This window comes from Cydia fagiglandana, chromosome 8 (genome assembly GCF_963556715.1).
Source record: "Cydia fagiglandana chromosome 8, ilCydFagi1.1, whole genome shotgun sequence".
Classification (NCBI taxonomy): domain Eukaryota; kingdom Metazoa; phylum Arthropoda; class Insecta; order Lepidoptera; family Tortricidae; genus Cydia; species Cydia fagiglandana.
In genome coordinates, this window is record NC_085939.1 from 9710833 (window position 1) to 9716832 (window position 6000).

Genomic DNA, 6000 nt, shown 5'->3' on the forward strand with positions numbered 1-6000 from the left:
GATGTCCATCAATGGTGATTTCGTAAATTTCAATTGATATATTTTTTATTAATTATGTATTAAACATACAGAATTTTTGGTTTTGTTTAAATGTTCCTCATGTATTTAAGTGCCGAAAAAAAAATCACCATGTTTGTATCGTCACAAAACATCCCATTTTTAAACGAAATTCTAATTTAGTGCGCTTAACATGTCCATGATTGGTGCCGTCACTCTAGGTAACTATTTTTCGCCTGAGATTCGAACCAAGTATGTATGTAGCATGTCTAATCGCAACTTTTGACAGGAATTGCTATACATGCAAGACCTCCAGCTTAGTAGTGAGGATCACTACCAACTATACTTTAAAAAAAATGTATTTTAGTTATTAAAAAGCAAATTAGAATATTATATAAATAAGTAATTGTATGGGGGCGGTCACACACAGATCAACCTAGCCCAACTAAGTCTTCTAAAGTGTCATTCTATGGAACTTACTAACTATGTAAACAAACCGCAATATTGATATTGTCTCTGAACGATGAATTTACTAGTGACTTGTTTACATAGTTAGCAAGTTCCTTAGAATGACACTTTAGGTCAAATGGTGGTGGTGGTATGGTAATTTTCCAATAAGATGACGCTTCCAGCTCTCTACATCAGCAACAAGGTGAGTCTGTAAACTTCACTCACGTAGTTGTGACTTCCTTGCTCAAATTACGGCCCAGGATGTATCACACTCGGAATGAAATATTTTCATTCACAAGCCTCTTCAGAGTAGGTATTCAGTCTCATGCTACGTTGAATTACAGGTAGGCGTTTGGGGTTATTCGCAGACAGTCTAGAACGCAAAATGACTGCTGTAATATTTTGCCATCTTATATCACTTTTAGTCTACATCGCGAACGCATCATTTTCGTTGTTTTATCTTTACGTTAGCGATGTCGACGACAGCGGGGCTCCTATTCTGTGCTGTTTGGCCTTCGGACATTTGAAGATAACTAAAAAACCTAACCTACCCTAGTGATATAAAAAGTGGTCATTTTGCGTTCTAGACCGTTCGCGATGTAGACTAAAAGCGATGTAGGCAAAATATTACACTAGTCTTTTTGCGTTCTAGACCGTCCGCGATATACACATATACACGCGTTTGTTGGGTTTATAATCTAAATACTTACATATTCTACTTCAAGCTTTACAAATAACTATTTTACCTACTTATTTAGAAAATAACAGAAAACGTGGTAAACAAAAATTGGACAAACATCAAGGACGCGGCGATGCTAACAAGACTGGCTAAAAGCAGAAAAGACTTTGCAAAAGTGGCCACCGATGCCCGCTAGGGCATGACAGCAGAAGAAGTGGTAAACAAAACAAATAATAAAATTACTGATGCAATAATGTGGTAAACTAAAATTACATTTTAAAGCCGCTTATAGAATATAAAACGCGGCAACTGTTAATTAAAACAATTATATTGGCACAGCTCATACAAGCAAAGAAGAAAAAGTCCGACCAAGAACATGTCGGGCCAATGTAGGTTAGGTCTTAGTTAGGTTAAGTAAGAACAAGTTGTCCGTCCCAATAGGCAGCTTTGAACGTTTTTTTTCGAAAATATTCAAATTATCAAAAAATGGTTCGGAATGTCCCACACATATTCGTTTAAAAGACATAATATACAATGACATCCCAGAAAGTAAAAAAAACAACATCACTACTTTTCCTGTTGGGTAACTTACCATAAAAAAAATACCCAGCAGGTAGGTAGGTATACCCGAGCTATAAAGTGATTCACAGATTAGGGAATGCAAATCGGTTATTTTTTGTATGGAAATAACCGCGGTTTCGGTTAATAACCGATTATTTCCATACAAAAAATAACCGAAAATAACCGATTTGCATTCCCTATCACAGATTCAATAATAAATTAATGTGCCTAATATAATGATGCCTAAAATAAAACAAACATTAACAACTTAGCTATATATTATGCGTATAATAATCTTGTAACTAAGTATCATTTGAATGAAACCCGGTGTCCCAATTATAACTTGGAATAACTTATTCCTTTGACAAAAGCCGTGATTTTCACATAAAGTTCTCGTAACTAACCTACACATGACGTGAACTTTATACTAACTAGTTTGTCAATTATTAGATTTTTGGTATCGGATGTAGTTGTACTAAGATATATACAATTAAATATGGTATTTGACTGTATTTAAAATAGATTATTTTACACCATGCATGAAATAAAGTACCAGAAGATTAGAACAGAGAAACGTTGACAGCAGTTATTTTTAGACACAATTTCTATTTTAAAACCCGTATAAAACTATAAATATTAGGTAATTTGATTGTAACGTCGCATGCTAATGTTTCATATAAATTCCATAATAGCTAAATCGTTTTGACAGTTAAAAATAAAGAACTGATTTGACTATTAGTCAAATACCCTTTTGAATAGGGCCTATTCCCTATGAATCCATACTAATATTATAAATGCGAAAGTGTGTCTGTCTGTCACCACTTCACGCTTAAGAGTGCTATTACATTTCGGGGTTGAGCGAGTTTAGGTATTTTACGCGCTGCGGCAGGCCGTGCGAGCTCAGTATTCCGATCCCTTCTACCACACTCGCACTACAATGATGGATTAAACATTCTTGATCCGTCGCGAAGCATATTGAAATCAACCATAACAACACTAACTGTACTTAACTTATAAAGTCCTAAAACTGTTATTTGGTAAGTACGAAAATACTAAATGCAGTGCAAATGTACATAGGGGCTGTTCATAAATTACGTAATCTATTTTTGACCCCCCCATCCCTCAAATCATCCAAAAATCATGCTTCGGATGACTCTGTTTCCTCCTACGTCATGCTACCATCATCCGATGTCCAGACCCCCCCCCCCCTCCTCCCATTTGAAACGACGTAATTTATGAATAGCCCCATACTCGTACTTATGAACGTATATTACTCGAAAGAAATTATAGGTACTCGCTTATTTACAAGAAACAAGTTACAAGAAACTGAAGATACACAGGGTCTGATGATGGAGCTGGAAGGTGGCCACGGGTACCAGTCTATCATGTAACTAAACCACTTCGTGTTTGGGCTCGTTTGATTCGTATCAACAAGATCTTTGACACTGAAGATACACAGGGTCTGATGATGGAGCTGGAAGGTGGCCACGGGTACCAGTCTCTCATGTAACTAAACAATTTCGTGTTTGGGCTCGTTTGATTCATCTCAACAAGATCTTTGACACAAAACAGTACTCAGGGTCTGATGATGGAGCTGGAAGGTGGTCACCATTACCAATCAACCATACAACTAAACCACATCGTGTTTAGGCTCGTTTTATTCATCTCAACAAGATCTTTGACACTATATAGGTGATACTCAGAGTCTGATGATGGAGCTGGAAGTTGGTTACCGGTACCAATCAACCATGCAACTAAACCACTTCATGTTTAGGCTCGTTTGATTAGTCTCAACAAGATCTTTGACACTAGGTGATACTCAGAGTCTGATGATGGAGCTGGAGGGTGGTCACCGGTACCAATCAACCATGCAACTAAACCACTTCGTGTTTAGGCTCGTTTGATTCGTCTCAACAAGATCTTTGACACTAGGTGATAAACCAAACACGAAGCCCAAACACGAAGTGGTTCAGTTATGTGATAGACTGTACCCGTCGCCACCTTCGAGCTCCATCATCAGACCCTGAGTAGTATCTTGTGTCAAAGATCTTGTTGCGACGAATCAAACGAGCCCAAACACGAAGTGGTTCAGTTACATGGTAGACTGGTACCCGTGGCCACAGTCCAGCTCCATCATCAGACCCTGAGTACTATCTTGTGTCAAAGATCTTGTTGAGACGAATCAAACGAGCCCAAACACGAAATGGTTTAGGTGCATGGTTGATTAGTACCGGTGACCACCTTCCGGCTCCATCATCAGACCCTGAGTACTATTTTGTGTCAAAGATCTTGTTAAGACGAATAAAACGAGCCTAAACACGAAGTGGTTTAGTTGCATGGTTGATTGGTACCGGTGACCACCTTCCGGCTCCATCATCAGACCCTGAGTACTATCATGAGTCAAATAAATACATATAGAATGTCAGGTCGTTTCAAATATTTTTAATCCTGTCCGGTAGTTTATTAAACTGTACCATTATAAATTATAATACTATATTGAGGGAAATATTGAGAGATGTCCTTTTTTGGGACATTTCTAGAAATTACCCGATTGCGTTTAAAATCGATATCTGAGGTAAACAGAGGTTTCTAAACATTTTTTCAACTGCAATATTGAAAGGTGTCCTGTTTTGGGACATTTTAGTGACATTCTTTGAAAGTGACTGATTGCATTCAAAATCGATATCTGAGGTGCAAAATATGGTTTCAACGGCAATATTTAGATTCTACACTTTATCCGCGTACTTACTTTACTACCTGCATTACGCCACCCTGCTGAAAAAAGGTCATTTTTCGGTATTGCCGTTAGAAACATGTTTCGAAACCTTTGGGCACCTCAGATATCGATTTTGAACGCAATCGGTTAATTGGAAGAAATGTCCCATAAATGTCCAGAAAAAAAAGGAAACTCCGTCTGTATTGCCGTCGGAAACATGTTACGGAACCTTTGGAAATCTCAGATATCGTTTTAAAGTGCCAACGATCAATTTAAAAAAATGTCCCGAAATGGAAGGGACATCCTTCAATACTGACGTCAGAAACATTTTTCGGGACCTATGGTCGACATCGATTACGAATATGAACGTAATTGGCCAATTTCGAAAAATGTCCCTAAAAGGGACATCAGTCAATACTGACATCAGGAACATGTTTTCGAACCTCTGGGAACCTCAGATATCGACTTTAAGTCCAGTAAGTAAGTCCCTAAAAAGGACACCTTTGAAAACTAATCTTAGGGAAGGGAAAGGGACCCTAGGTTAATCTAGATTGAGAATTGATTTAATTCGAATTGAGGATTGATGCGTTAATTCCAATTGATTCAATCGGATTGAGGCGTCAATCAGAATGAAATCAATTCGAATTGATCAATTCGGATTGACGCGTCAATTCGATTGATCAATCCGGATTGATTTAGTTCAGATTGATGCCAACACTGCATGATAGACAGGTACCCGTCGCCACCTTCGAGCTCCATCATCAGATCCTGAGTACTATCTTGTGTCAAAGATCTTGTTGAGACGAATAAAACGAGCCTAAACACGAAGTGGTTTCGTTGCACGGTTGATTGGTACCGGTGACCACCTTCCGGCTCCATCATCAGACCCTGAGTACTATCTTGTGTCAAAGATCTTGTTGAGACGAATAAAACGAGCCTAAACACGAAGTGGTTTAGTTGCATGGTTGTTTGGTACCGGTGACCACCTTCCGGCTCCATCATCAGACCCTGAGTACTATCTTGTGTCAAAGATCTTGTTGAGACGAATCAAACGAGCCCAAACACGAAGTGGTTTAGTTGCATGGTTGATTGGTACCGGTGACCACCTTCCGGCTCCATCATCAGACCCTGAGTACTATCTTGTGTCAAAGATCTTGTTGAGACGAATCAAACGAGCCCAAACACGAAATGGTTTAGTTGCATGGTTGATTAGTACCGGTGACCACATTCCGGCTCCATCATCAGACCCTGAGTACTATCTTGTGTCAAAGATCTTGTTGAGACGAATAAAACGAGCCTACACACGAAGTGGTTTAGTTGCATGGTTGATTGGTACCGGTGACCACCTTCCAGCTCCATCATCAGACCCTGTGTACTATCTTGTGTCAAAGATCTTGTTGAGACGAATCAAATGAGCCCAAACACGAAATGGTTTAGTTGCATGGTTGATTAGTACCGGTGACCACCTTCCGGCTCCATCATCAGACCCTGAGTACTATTTTGTGTCAAAGATCTTGTTAAGACGAATAAAACGAGCCTAAACACGAAGTGGTTTAGTTGCATGGTTGATTGGTACCGGTGACCACCTTCCGGCTCC